Source organism: Apodemus sylvaticus, chromosome 5 (genome assembly GCF_947179515.1).
Source record: "Apodemus sylvaticus chromosome 5, mApoSyl1.1, whole genome shotgun sequence".
Classification (NCBI taxonomy): Eukaryota; Metazoa; Chordata; class Mammalia; order Rodentia; family Muridae; genus Apodemus; species Apodemus sylvaticus.
In genome coordinates, this window is record NC_067476.1 from 70,839,685 (window position 1) to 70,854,802 (window position 15,118).

Consider the following 15,118-nt stretch of genomic DNA (forward strand, 5'->3'; position numbering starts at 1 on the left):
TTCATTTATAGGTGGTACCTTGTGAGTGATTTTCCATCCATGTGGATTGTCAACCATGTTGTCGTTGTTCAGGTCTTGTTCGGCCAAAAATACTTTTCAGATTTCATAAGTGATGCTTCTGTTCATAAATTGAAGACACCATTTTACCGCAATGTCATGGTTCTGAGACTCTTAGAATCTTATTTAATATACCTATTTGTGTCTTAGTAAGATTTTTTTTTTACTTTCAAAGAAATGATAAAAGGTTACAAGTAGGAATGAAGACAAAAATATCTTTATTTACAAATAATATGATCATATACATGAGACCTTAAATATTTACCAGTAAATCCTTAGATATAATAAATAATTTAGCAGAGGTTCAAGGAAGAGTCAATATATACAAATCAATTGCTTTCATATATGGCAATAATGAATGCACAGAGAAAGAAATCAAGAACATATTTTTATTCACAGCCACCTAAAACCTAATTTTTTTGACAAAGATGCCAAAAACAAAAAATCAAAAATAAAAGTCAACATCTCCAACAAAGGGTGCTAAGAAAACTGGAACATGTAAATTAATGGTTACATTAACTGGAACATTCAATCAGAAAGGCAAACTTTGGAAATCTGTCATCTTTAAATCTAAAAATTAGAAATAAATGGAAACAAACTATTGAAACAAGGCAGTTTCCCCACACTTGTGACACAGTTTTATTTACAAAGAAAAAATGTTAAACATGAAAATATTAGTCTCCAAATGTTGTCTTCTTTCTAACCTTTTACAAAGACCAATTCCAAAAGAATCAAAAACTTCAATTCAAGGCTCAAAATTTAAGACTCTATACAAAAAATTATTTTAAAGTTTCAATAAGATGTTTGTATGAATGGCCATTATTACTCAAAAAACAATGCCTGAATTGACAAACAAGACTGTATGGAATTAAAAAGTTACTGCACAACAAAGGAAGCAACTAGAGAAAAATACAAAGAGTTTACTAAATGAAAAAAAACCTTTGATAACTACACATGGCCTCTGCATCAGCTCTGGCTTCCTAACCATCTGAGTTACAGTCCTGACTTCCTTTGGTGATGAACAGCAGTGTGGAAGTGTAAACTGAATAAACCCTTTCCTCCCCAATTTTCATTTTGGACATGATGTTTGTGCAAGAATAGAAACTGTGACTAAGACATATGGGGTTGCCATCCCACAGTCAAAAACTCTGACCCAGAATTGCTCCTGTCTAAAAGAAATGCAGGAACCAAAATGAAGAAGAGACTGAAAGAAAGAAGTTCCAGTAACTGACCCAACTTGGGTTTCATCTCAAGGGGAGGATTCAAGTCCTGACACTGTTACTGATGCTATGGTGTACTTAATGACAGCAGCCTGTCATAGCTGTCCTCCAAGAGGCCTAAGAGGCAGATGACTAAGACAGATGCCATAAATTATACTCCACCATTGGACCGAAGTCAGGGACCCCCTATGGTTGAATTAGGGGAAGGCTGAAAGAAGCTTAGGAGGAGGGTGACCCCATAGGAAGACCAGCAGACTCCACTAACCTAGACCCTTGAGATCTGTCAGTGACCCACCAACCAGGCAGCATGCATGAACTGGTTAGAGGCCCTTGAAACATGTACAGTAGAGGAATACATAGTCTGACCTCAGTGAGAGATGATGAGCCTAATCCTGGAAAGACTTGAGGTTTCAGGGTGTGGGTAGTGTTGGGGTTTTGTGTAAGCTCCACCCCACACCTACCTGGCAATAGCCAGGTATGCCCCGCCCCAGAGATCTGGCCCACTATAAGAGGGGCGACTTGCTCCTCCTCTCTCTCTTTGCTCACCGCTCTCCCACACTCTCACCTCTCTGCCCCTGGGGCTCTTCCCCCCCCCTCCACGTGATCATGGCCGGCCTCCACTCTCTCTTTCTCTCTTTCTCTCTCTCTCTCTCTCTCTCTCTCTCTCTCTCTCTCTCTCTCTCTCTCTCTCTCTCCCACTAACTCCCATCCCCTATTCTGAATAAATTCTATTCTATACCATGTCATGTTCACTGACTCCTTCATTGACTACTTCATCATCCTTATTACTCCTTCATTGGTGCTGTTGGCCCGGATACGAGAAACACCCGGGATATTAAGCCTCTTCCATCAATGGGTAAGTCTGGCACTTCCTGCGTTTGCCCACAAGACACTGGTGTTCTGTTCCCTTCCTCTTTCCCGCTGGAACTCAGCGGCGTGGGGCCGAAATGCCCCGCGCAGAGAGTGCCACCGCGCTCTGCTAATTAATTCACTCCTGCGTCTTATTACTGGTTCCTTGTTTTCCCACGCACTGGCTTGGCGGCCCGCGGGACTCATGGCGTGCTGGCCACGGTAGCGGTTGCTCCCGGGGCCACCACCGCCGTCGCTGCCACTGCCACCACCTTCCCCACCACGCCTTCCCAGGCGATCTCCACGGTGGAAGTGCGCCCTGCGGCCGTTCACCGGCCGGGGGCAGTCCCCCACCGCGAGCCCCGCAGCGGCCGTTCACCGGCCGGGGCGGGGACGCCCCCCCCCCCCCCGCCACGAGCGAGACCCCCTCCCTCGCCAGAACTGCTGCGGAAGCTGCCGCCGCCCGCTTCTGCGACAGCTCTGCCCCTCCCGCGTCATTGCTAGGATATGAAACAAACTATTTCCAGCCACTGTGCTATCTAACTTCCTACTTCCCCTGCTGACAGGAAGTTCCACCCTGCACATGCGCGATCACTGATGCCTCCTTGGCTCTCAGAGACCGCTACAGCAAGTCCATACTAACTTTCCCTGCTACAGTTTTCTCGCTGACAGTCTACCATCAGAGCCAAACCAGGTTCTGGTAACACAACTGTTACACATGGCGCGGTCTCCAGGCTCTCAGAATCGGCTACACTCCATCCCTGCCGAGCGATGCTGCCTCCTCACCGCAGCAAGCCTGCACCCTTTCCAGTGGCTGCGCCCCAGCCCCCACCACCACACTGTCCCACTCTGCTGGCTACAACGCAGATTTCTAGGGCCTTTACCTACAAAAACCTAGCCACAGCCCACCTCCCCATCAATTCTATTACCCAATTCTTTCACAGTTCTACAGCTTCTCCCTATGACCCTGTCTTCCCTCTTCTACACTGCGTGGTCTCCCAATGTCCTAGGCAGTCCATGACTGGTCTTGCAGCCAAGCACAGGCAGGTGAAGCAAGGTTGGGGGACCGGGTCCCACAGCCAAGCAGTCCACACTGACTTCCACCCACGTTCCCGGATATCGGATTGCACTTCCTTAGCAAACACCATCGGCCTAAGAAGGTAAGGTCTTTCCGTTGGCTGGACGGTTTCTTAAGTTCAGAAGGGATGTGGCCAGTCCTTGCTGGACCTAGGTGCCGCTTGGTTAACACTCGTTTTACGACGCTCATAACCCCAGGTGTTTTCCGTTCCAGAAGTAATCCTGACTCTCCCTCATTGGCTTCCAGCCGTTCTGAAAACTCTGGGCCCAGGCAGATTACTTTTTCCGGCTTTTTGCCCCAGCTCCCAGAAGCCCGCACGACGGTCCGGACTCTCTGGCTTAGCTGCCATTCTTTGTTATACACTATCCGGTACGCCGGTAGTGGTATAACAAAGCCCCCCCACACCTGATGGGTAATAGCGTCTTCGCCGATACCTCCAGGCACCCTACTGTGATGCCTCCTGGAAAATCTCAAGTCTCAAAACTAATTAACCTCTACAATAAGGTCTAGACTCAATATAAGCCAGACAATAATTCAAAATGGCCACCTAATGGCACCCTAGATCTAATTGTTTTAAGGGATCTTAATACATACTATAAGCCATCCGGTAGATGGGACCGAATCCTATCTATCTCTGGTCTAAGCCTTCTCTTTGCCCTGCCTGCTCCCCATCTGTGTTCCCACACCCTTAGCTCATTTGCTCCTATAGGCTGTGTGCTCAAGTTGATGTTAACAAGCCTAAATCTGCCTAGACATCACAATTTTATCCATTGCTGCCAGCTTTCTTTCTGTGATCCTAGCATCTTTACTAACCAAGACAATATACTTTCCTCTACCTATACAACCTATCAAAGCTACTTAACATTTCCATTCCTAGTCTCTCTTTAACTATTGCTCTCCTATCTTGCGCTCAATCTTGTCAGAAGTTTGTTATTAGATTTAAGACAGACAGAATTCCCAAAGGCCTGACAGCTTCTCCCAGGAGGTCTCAGAAGAAAGATGGACACCGCCACAGGAGGTCTCAGAAGAAAGATGGACACCGCCACAGGATGCTGCCTGAAAGAGTGCAGTGGACAAAACCGGATACCTTGAGTCAAATGACTTAGCTAAACAAAGGTAAGCCATTTCTCATGTCATGGGTATCCATTCTACAGAGAAAAGCCGTGCATCTTCTGTGCTTAAAAACCAGACTGACAGCCAAAGCCTCCACAGAGACCAAAGACCACAAAGAACTGCTGGCTACTGGAATCTGTCATTCTTTAATAATATAACTGCTAAGTTATTGTTTATTCCTCAGACTTCTGACTACATTGACAGCTAGACAGTTATCTCCTTACCTAAACTCTGTTTCCATTAAATGCTTCATATTTCCTCTTCTTGCTCTGTCACTTTCCCAACCTTCAATTCTATTCCTTCTGATCCACAAAAGCTCATCTTAAAGACTGTTCATGTGGTTAACTCATGTTGTTATCTCTTTAATAAACTTGTTAGCTACAGGAAACCTACCCAAATCTATTGCTCATGGACCAAGTAGGCTCCATCCAGATAAGTACATCTGCCTAAGTTCCCACTTTACTACCTTTCCAAAGGGTGGGATTCCTCTGGATTTCAATTGTACATCTTAAGAAAATTTTCCTTTCTCCCAAATGTACTTAGTCTTATTCCCTAACTATACTAATGTGTTACAACATCTTGTCAAGTCCAGGCCCTTGCCATATCCAGGACAGCTCCAGAGAAGCAACCTTCAGATGCTCCAATCTCCTCTCAGCTTCTCCAGACGCAGACAGCTTCTACTGGACCTGTTCTCCTGACCTATCTTCAAATGGCTCTACAAACCCTGGACAGCAAAGAAGTAGCCAGTCCTCCTGAGACTGGACAATCACCCCCCATACCCCTTTCTCTAGGTTCTCCAGAGACACGCTGCCCCAATGTCAGCATGAAGCAGTCAGATCACAACAACGACCCTATTCCTGCTTCGCCGTATGTGCCGTCACTTCTTTTTTCTTTTTTCTTTTTCTTTTATTAATAAACCAAACATTGGGGACTGTTGGGGTTTTGTGTAAGCTCCACCCCACACCTACCTGGCAATAGCCAGGTATGCCCCGCCCCAGAGATCTGGCCCACTATAAGAGGGGCTACTTGCTCCTCCTCTCTCTCTTTGCTCACCACTCTCCCACACTCTCACCTCTCTGCCCCTGGGGCTCTTCCCCCCCATCCACGTGATCATGGCCGGCCTCCACTCTCTCTTTCTCTCTCTCTCTCTCTCTCTCTCTCTCTTTCTCTCTCTCTCTCTCTCTCTCTCTCTCTCTCTCTCTCTCTCTCTCTCTCCCTCTAACTCCCATCCCCTATTCTGAATAAATTCTATTCTATACCATGTCATGTTCACTGACTTCTTTACTGAATCATCCTTAATACTCCTTCAGGTAGGCCTGATGGTGGTAGGGGGACATCTTCTTTGAGACATGGGGGGGATGATGATTGGGATGAGGAACTTTGGGAGGGTGGGCCAGAAGAATGGTAATAAATGAACTGTAAAAAATAAAAGAAAAAATCAACTAACAAATGCTGAGACAGATACAGATAAAAGAGAACCCTTCTACACTGCTGATAGGTATGTAGATTAATGCAGCAATTATTAAAGTCAGTATGTGGAGATATAACATACCATATATAACTCCCATGTGTTTACCCAAAGCAATGATGACAGCAATTTGGACAACATATCACAGATATCTTTGCACATCAATGTTTATCACAGCTTCATTCACTGTGGCTAAATAATAGAATCAGCAGCTAAGAGATGAAATTGGCCCAGAGGTCTATCAACAGAGAAATTAATAAAGAAAGACTGTTATACAAATTCACAGCAAATTATATTCAGCAATATAGAACAAAATTATGCACTTTGAAGGAAAACTGTCACTGCTAGAGATTATGATATTAAAGGTCAAACTCATAAGACAAATATTCCAGGTACTCAATCATATGTTGATCAAAAAATTTCTTTAGATACTGTAAACAATATTTTTGAATCTCAAGTTAGAAATTTATTGTGCTTGATCCTTAGACTAATGAGAACTATTCTCCAAAACCATAGTTTGTTTTGAAATATGTCATATCATGTAAACATAAATATGTTTTTCTATTTTGGAAATAGGAATCACAAAAAAGAGGTAAAAATGTCAACTAGTTTAATTAAAACTTTTTATAATATATGTTCAGAACAAACCTTCATATATTACTTTATAAATATGTAACTTTTCAAGAAAAACATAATTAAAAGTTCAAAAAATAAATTTAGAAGTAGAAAGTATATGGGAAGGCAAAATTATAGCTCATCAAAAAAACTTACATCAGTTGGTATTTGTCCCTTCCCCCTCAGCATTGAGCCGGCTGGCAGCCCCCACTCTTCCGCTGGGTTATCTCCGGCCTTTGTTCCTTGGAACAATAAGGCGCTTTCACCTTGACTACCAAGACGGCCTCAAGGTGGTCTCACCTGGAAACCAGCAGAGACCCCGCCAGACTGGAAGCAGGTGACCCGCTGAGAATTGGAGCCAAGGAGTTCTCAGCCTGCCCTTTGATGTGATCAGCTTCTGGGGGGAGGGGCTGTGTTGTTCCCTAAAGATTATATATCTTGGCATAATAATATTAAAGTCAGTCCTGACTGGCAACTGTTGCCTCTACTCATTTCTCTCTCACCCCCTTCCCATTACCCCCAGAATTCTCTTCCAGGTATTCCGGTTTGCATGTGGCCGCGGGCAGCTACAGGTATTAAGTCTTGTATTGCCTTTTTAAGGATAAATTATAATCTATTTAAATATTAATTAAGATCACTGTTTCAGAACAAATAATATACAAAAAAAGAATAACAATACAAATGGATATGCTTTGAGACATTAATTCCTTGTTTTCATGAAAGAATGAATGTCATGATCTGCAGGAAGAATACGTTTCTACTGCTAAAGTGACTTTAGTGTTCCAAAGTCTCCTCATGGCATTTTTCATTTCTCCATTCCTCAGGGTGTAGATCAAGGTATTCAACATGGGAGTAATTAAAGTTAAAACTACAGTCGCACACTTATCAATGGGAAATGTGGACGTAGGCCTTGCAAACAAAAAGATAAAAGGAACAAAGAATAATATGACGACAGCAATGTGGGAAGCACATGTGTACAAATCTTTGTGCTTCCTTTCTAGACTATGTGCCTTAAGGGAGTGTAAAATTACCCCATAGGAAACTGAAAGAATTAAGGTGACAGTGCAAATTGCCCCGCCATTAGCAATCATACAAAGCCCTATAAAGTAAGTATTGGTGCAAGCTAGTTTTAGCAAAGGATAAATGCCACACAAAAAGTTGTCAATGATGTTTGGACCACAAAACAGGAGCTGATAAATGAAGATGAATTGAATTAATGAGTGAAAAATTCCCCAATCCAGGAACCCAACAGCATGAGAACACACACCTGCAGGTTCATGATAATCAAATAATGAAGAGGTTTACAGATGGCCACATAATGGTCATAGGTCATCACCACCAGAAGAATGACCTCAGCTCCAGTAAATAAATGATCTACAAAAACTTGAGTCAGGCACAATCTCCAAGCAGTGCAGGAAGCCAGCAGCCAGTGAGGAGGAGGCAGCCTGCATAGGTGAGACTAACCCTGCAGATCTGAGGATCCAGTCCCAATACCTCTGGCAAGAGCCTTCTTGTTTCTGCCTCTGGATCAGGAACACCCTCAGCCATAGATCACCATCTCCAAGCAGTGCAGGAAGCCAGCTATATACACAGGAGCCAGGGAGGAGAAGAGGGCCAGCACAGCCTGCATTCAGGGCTGATCTGGGCCACAGAGCTACCTACCAAAATACAACTACAAGAGAGTGGTTCTTGGCCATCATCTTTGCTTCTGTTACTGTGCAACAGATTGGTAGGCAGGGTGCACCAGAGTAGAGGTGCTTGAGATACACCCCACCAGGACTCCACCTGTACCAAGGAACTGGAAAGCAACACAGAAATTTGTGCCTGGGGAAAGCAGCTCACCCAGGGTTGCTGAGATAGGTCTGCAGGCACATAGGAGGGGCAGGCTCCAGCCAGTGACAGCAGGCACAAGGAACACCAGAGATAACCAGATGGCAAAAGGGAAATATGGGAGCATTGCTAACAGAAATCAAGGCAATATGGCACCATCCAAACCCAATTCTCTCACAACAGCTAGTCCTGTATACCCCAACACACCAGGAAAGCAAGATTTGGATTTAAAATCACAGGACATGATGCTGATGGAGGGCATCATGGAGCACTTTAAGAAGGACATAAATAACTCTCTTAAAGAAATACATGAGAACACAAGGGAGAATATTAAAAGCAGTAAGGGAAAAAGGTCAAGTAACATATAAAGGTAGACCTATCAGAATTACACCAGATTTCTCACCAGAGACTAGGAAAGCCAGAAGAGCCTGGGCAGACGTCATGTGGACCCTAAGGGAACACAAATACCAACCCAATCTGATATATCCAGCAAATATCTCAATTACCATGAATGGAGAAACCAAGGTTTTTCATGACAAAAACAAATTTACACAGTATCTTTCCACAAATTCAGCCCTTCAAAGGATAATGAATGGAAACACCAACAAATGGAAGGAAACTGCACACAAGAAAAAACAAGAAAGTAATCTTCTTTCAATAAACCCAAAAGAAGATAACTACACAAATATAAAAATTACATCAAAAATAGCAGGAAGCAACAATCACTATTCCTTAACATCTCTTAATGTCAATGGACTCAATTTCCAATAAAAAGACATAGACTGACAGACTGGATTCATAAACAAGATCCAACCTTTTGCTGCATACAGGAAAGGCCTCTCAGTGTCAAAGACAAACACTACCTAAGAGTGAAAGGCTGGAAAACAGTTCTCCAAGCAAATGGTCCCAGGTAAAAAGATGGAGCAGCCAATATCAGATAAAATCGACTTTCAACCAAAAAGTCACCAAAAAGTATTCAGAAGGACATTTTATACACATAAAAGAAAAAAATCAACCAGAAAGAATTCTCAATTTTGAACATCTATGCCCCAAATACAAGGGCACTGGCATTCATAAAGGAAACCTTACTAAAGCTTAAAGCATACATCATACTCCACACAATAATTGTGGGGGACTTAAACACCCCACTCTCTTCAATGGACAGATCACAGAAACAAAAACTAAACAGAGTCACAGTGAAGCTAACAGAAGTTTTGGACCAAATTGATTTAATATTTATGTATAGAATATTTTGTTCTAAATCAAAAAATATACGTTCTTCTCAGCACCTCATGGTACCTTCTCCAAAACTGATCATATAATTGGTCTTCAGAATTGACCACATAATTGGACTTCAACAGATATAAGATGATCCTATCTTATCATTATGGAATAAAGGTGGTCTTCAATAAAAAGACTACCCTTTTAAGGGTGGTCAACAGAAAGCCTATATACACATGGAAGCTGAACAATGCTGTACTCAATGATACTGTGGTCAATGAAGAAATAAGGAAAGAAATCAAAGACTTTTTAGAATGTAATGAAAATTAAGGTACAACATATCCAAATTTATGGGACACAATGAAAGCAGTGCTAAGAGGAAAACTCATAGCTCTGAATGCCTACAAAAAGAAGCTAAAGAAAGCATACACTAGCAGTTTAACGGTACACCTGAAAGCTTTATAATAAAAAGAAGCTAATACACCCAAGAGAAGTACAAGGCAGGAAATCCTCAAACTCAGGACTGAAATCAACCAAGTTGAAACAAAAAGAATCAAAAAAAGCAGGAGCTGGTTATTTGAGAAAATCAACAAGATAGATAAACCTTTAGCCACACTAACCAGAGGGCACAGAGACAGTATCCAAGTTAACAAAATCAGAAATGAAAAGGGTGATATAACAACAGAAACTGAGGAAATCCAAAATATCATATCCTACTACAAAAACCTGTACTCAACACAACTGGAAAATGTGGATGGAATGGACAATTTCCGAGACAGTTACCAACTACCAAAATTAAATCAGAATCAGATAGACCATGTAAATGGTGCCATAACCCCTAAAGAAATAGAAGTGGTCATTGGCATTCTCCCAACCCAAAAAAGCACAGGACCAGATGGCTTTAGTGCAGAATTCTATTAGACATTCAAAGGAGACTTAATGCTAATACTCTTCAAACTATTCAACAAAATAGAAACAGAAGGAACAGTACCTAACTCATTCTATGAAGCCACAATTTCGCTGATACCAAAACCACATAAAGATCCAACAAAAAAAGAGAACTTCAGACCAATTTTCCTTACAAATATCAATGCAAAAATACTCAATAAAATTCTTGCTAACTGAATCCAAGAACACTTCAAAACGATCATTCACCATGATCAAATAGGCTTCTTCCCAGGGATGCAGGGATGGTTCAATATATGGAAATCCATCAATGTAATTCACTATATAAACAAATTCAAAGAAAAAAAATCCAGATGGTCATTTCATTAGATGCTGAAAAAGCATTTGATAAAAATTCAGCATCCTTCCAGGTTAAAGGTCTTGGAAAGAACAGCAATTCAAGCCCATACCTAAACATAATAAAAGTAATATACCGCAAACTGGTAGCCAACATCAAACTAAATAGAGAGAAGCTTGAAGCAATCCCACTAAAATCTGGGACTAGAAAAGGCTGCAATCTATCTCCATATTTATTCAATATAGTGCTTGAAGTTCTAGCCATAGAAATTAGACAACAAAAGGAGGTTAAAGGGATACAAATTGCAAAGGAAGAAATCAAACTATCACTATCTGCAGATGATATGATAGTATACTTAACTAACCCCCCTCAAAAAAAAAAAAAACTCCTCCAGTTTAAAAACAACTTCAGCAAAGATGCTGGATATAAAATTAACTTAAACAAATCAGTAGCCTTCCTATACTCAAAGGATAAACAGGCTGAGAAAGAAATTAGGGAAATGGCACCTTTCTCAATAGGCACAAACAATATAAAGTAGCTTGTTGTGACTCTAACCAAACAAGTGAAAGTTCTGTAAGACAGGAACTTCAAGTCTTGAAGAAAGAAATCAAAGAAGACCACAGAATATGGAAAAATCTTCCATGTTCTTGGAATGGCAGGATTAATATAGTAAAAATGGCCATCTTGCCAAAAGCAATCTCCAGATTCAATGCAATCCCCATCAAAATCCCAACTCAATTCTTCACAGACTTAGAAAGAGCAATTCTCAAATTCAACTGGAACAACAAAACATCCAGGATAGCTAAAACTATCCTCAACAACAACAGAACTTCTAGGAAAAACAGTATTCCTGACCTCAAGCAGTACTACAGAGCAATTGTGATAAAAACTACATGGTATTAGTACAGTGACAGGCAAGTAGATCAATGGAATAGAATTGAAGATCCAGAAATGAACCCACATAATTATGGTCACTTGATCTTTGATAAAGGAGCTAGAACCATCCAATGGAAAACACATAGCCTCTTCAACAAATGGTGCTGGTTCAACTGGAAGTCAGCATGCAAAAGAATGCAAATTGATCCATTCTTATCTCATTGTACTGAGCTCAAGTCCAAGTGGATCAAGAACCTCCACAGAAGACCAGACACACTGAAACTAATAGAAAAGAAACTGGGGAAGACCCTTGAGGACATGGGCACAGGGGTAAAATTCCTATACAGAACACCAATAGCTTATGCTCTAAGATAAAGAATTGACAAATGGAAAGAGGAACACTCCTCCACTGCAGGTGGGGCTGTAAGATGGTACAACCACTTTGGAAATCAGTCTGGCGGTTCCTCAGAAAACTGGACATGAGACTTCCAGAGGACCCTGCTATACCTCTCCTGGGCATATACCCAAAGGATTCCCCGGCATGCAATAAAGACACATGCTCCATTATGTTCATAGCAGCCTTATTTATAATAGCCAGAAGCTGGAAAGAACCCAGATGCCCCTCAAAGGAGGAATGGATACAGAAAATGTGGTATATTTACACAATGGAATACTACTCAGCAATTAGAAACAATGAATTCACAATATTTTTAGGCAAATGGTTTGATCTGGAAAATATCATCCTAAGTGAGGTAACTCAGTCACAAAAGAATACACATGGAATGCAATCTCTGATAATTGGATATTAATTAGTCCAGAAGCCCTGAATACCCAAGGCACAAATCGCATAACAAATGACTCCCATGAAGAAGTATGGGGAAGGTCCTGATCCTGGAAAGGATTGATCTAGCATTGGAGGGGAACATAAAGACAGAGAAAAAAAGGAGGGAGGTGATTGGAGAATGGATGGAGAGAAGAAGTTTTATGGGACATATGGGGAGGGGGGATCCGGGAAAGGAGAAATCATTTGGAATGTAAACAAAAATATAGAAAATAAAAATATTTAAATCATAAAAAAAAAGAATTGACAAATGGGACCTCATAAAATTAGAAAGTTTCTGTAAGGCAAAGGACATTGTCAAAAGGACAAAACTGCAACCAACAAATTGGGAAAAAATCTTTACCAACCCTACATCTGACAGAGGGCTTATATCCAAGATATACAAAGAACTCAAGAAGTTAGACTCCAGAGAGCCAAATAACCCCCTTAAAAATGGGTTATAGAGCTAAATAAAGAATTTTCACCTGAGGAAAAACGAATGAATGATAAGCACCTAAAGAAATGTTCCACATCGTTAGTCATCAGGGAAATGCAAATCAAAACAACCCTGAGATTTCCCTTCACACTAGTCAGATGGCTAAGATCAAAAACACAGGAGAAAACAGGTGCTGGCAAGGATGTGGAGAAAGAGGAGCTCTCCTCCACTGCTCATGGGATTGCAAACTAGTACAACCACTCTGGAATTCAGTCTAGAGTTTCCTCAGTAAACTGGACATGACACTTCTGGAGGACCCCATTATAGCACTCCTGGGCATATTCCCAGAGGATTCCCCAGCATGTAATAAGGATTTATGCTCGACTATGTTCATAGCAGCCCTATTTATAATTGCCATAACCTGGAAAGAACCCAGATGTCCCTCAACAGAGGAATGGATACAGGAAATGTGCTATATATACACAATGGAGTACTAATTCAGCCATTAGAAACAATTCTGATTCAGCCATTAGAAACAATTAATTCATGAAATTCTTAGACAAATGGATGGAGCTGGAGAACATCATCCTAACTGAGGTAACCCAGTCTCAAAAGAACACTCATGGTATGTACTCACTGATAAGCAGATATTAGCCTAGATGCGTGGAATACTCAAGACACAATTCACATATCAAATGATGCCCAAGAAGAAGGAAGGAGTGGACCCTGGTCCTGGAAAGGCTCAGTGCAACATCGTAGGGGAATACCAGGACAGGGAAGTGGGAAGGAGTGTATTTGGGAACAGGGGGAAGGAAGAGAGCTCATGGCACTTTTGGGGAGTAGGGATCCAGGAAAAGGGAAATCATATGAAATGTGAAGAAAGAATATATGGGAAAAAGTTACAAATAAAAACAAAATCCTTGAGTCATGCAAGCCCAGAAGGAGATGGTCTTTTTTTTGATAGAGCAACTCAATAATGATTTTGGGAGCAATGGCAGTAGAATAGACAGTTTATAGATATAAATGACATATAGGCAGATAGAATAGACATTTATAGATATAAATGACAAATAGGCCAGGAAAAAGTACATGGGGGAGCCAAGGGACTGGCTAGCCATGATGGCCACCATGATGAGCAGATTGCCCAGTGCTGTCACAATGTAAATGAGCAAGAATGAGACAATCAGAACCTTTTGACCCTCCGGGTTCTAGGTTGAGGTCCAGGAGGATAAATGCAGTCACATTGTTTCCCTTTTCCATATGTTCTTCTGAGAGTGCTGAACTTACACAGATGTCAGAGCCTACAGGCAGAGCAGATGATGAATTTTAACTAAAGTTCCATGACATAAACTTCTTCTTGTATCAAAGTGCCTCATAGAATTTTTTCTTTATATCCATATACACAAATGTATCTTAAACCTTAGTAAAGAAGCTTCTTTATGCAGTAGATAGAGATTCACACAGAGTAACACAACTGGTGGGCATTCAGAAAATTGGAGATTGTAGAGTCTTAGCTCCAATTGAGACACCATATGTAATATATTGTATAACATATTTATTATTGTTATTGTTATATCAACCATCTATTTACAAGTCAAATGTTTTGTTGAAGAAAACAACACGTTGTTTGGGGTAGAAATTTATACAGGTCAGAACTATTGGAAATTTGTAGTGAAATAGTGTTAGCCAGACATGATAGAGACACCACATACGTAAATTCATAGTAGGTACGACTATGTATAGGAGAACTATATTTAAATAAACTAGGAAAATCACAGAATGAATACAGAATGGGCTCACAAATTTCCACCACTGACTGAGAAAGACTGTGGAGACTTTTTGAGCATCTTCACACTGCTTTCACTTTCAACACTTCAGAAAATTAGTCTTTGGATTCTTCTTTCACTCCATTCCACCTGATATTCTCAAACTTCAGTGCGAAAGGGTCTCCAAATTCCCACAAAATGGCTTTCTTTGGACAATCTCTCACAAAGAGTGAAAGTTGATATCTCTGCACTTATTTTTCTCAAGTTATAACTTTTTCTGAATAAATATTAGGCTTTATTAAATAAAGAAACATCTTATAAACATTGGTAATGCATCCAGAGTCTTAAGTACCAAACAAATAATAATTAATGGATGTCTTAAATATGTGAACCTGATTAATGGCAAATAAAATAAATAAAAAAGACTTGCAAAAGGCAGCTCCACAAGAGATAAACAAACTGCAGAGAATGTGAGGGCATAAAATACTAGAACCACTTTTAAACAGCAGTCTTCTTCAAGTATAAA

At 41.0% G+C, this 15,118-nt stretch overlaps 1 pseudogene; it reads right to left on the bottom strand.

Moving 5' to 3' along the window:
- Window positions 1–7,131: 7,131 nt before the first annotated feature.
- LOC127684407 (olfactory receptor 4A15-like) lies at window positions 7,132–14,086 on the bottom strand (annotated as a pseudogene).
- Window positions 14,087–15,118: the final 1,032 nt, after the last annotated feature.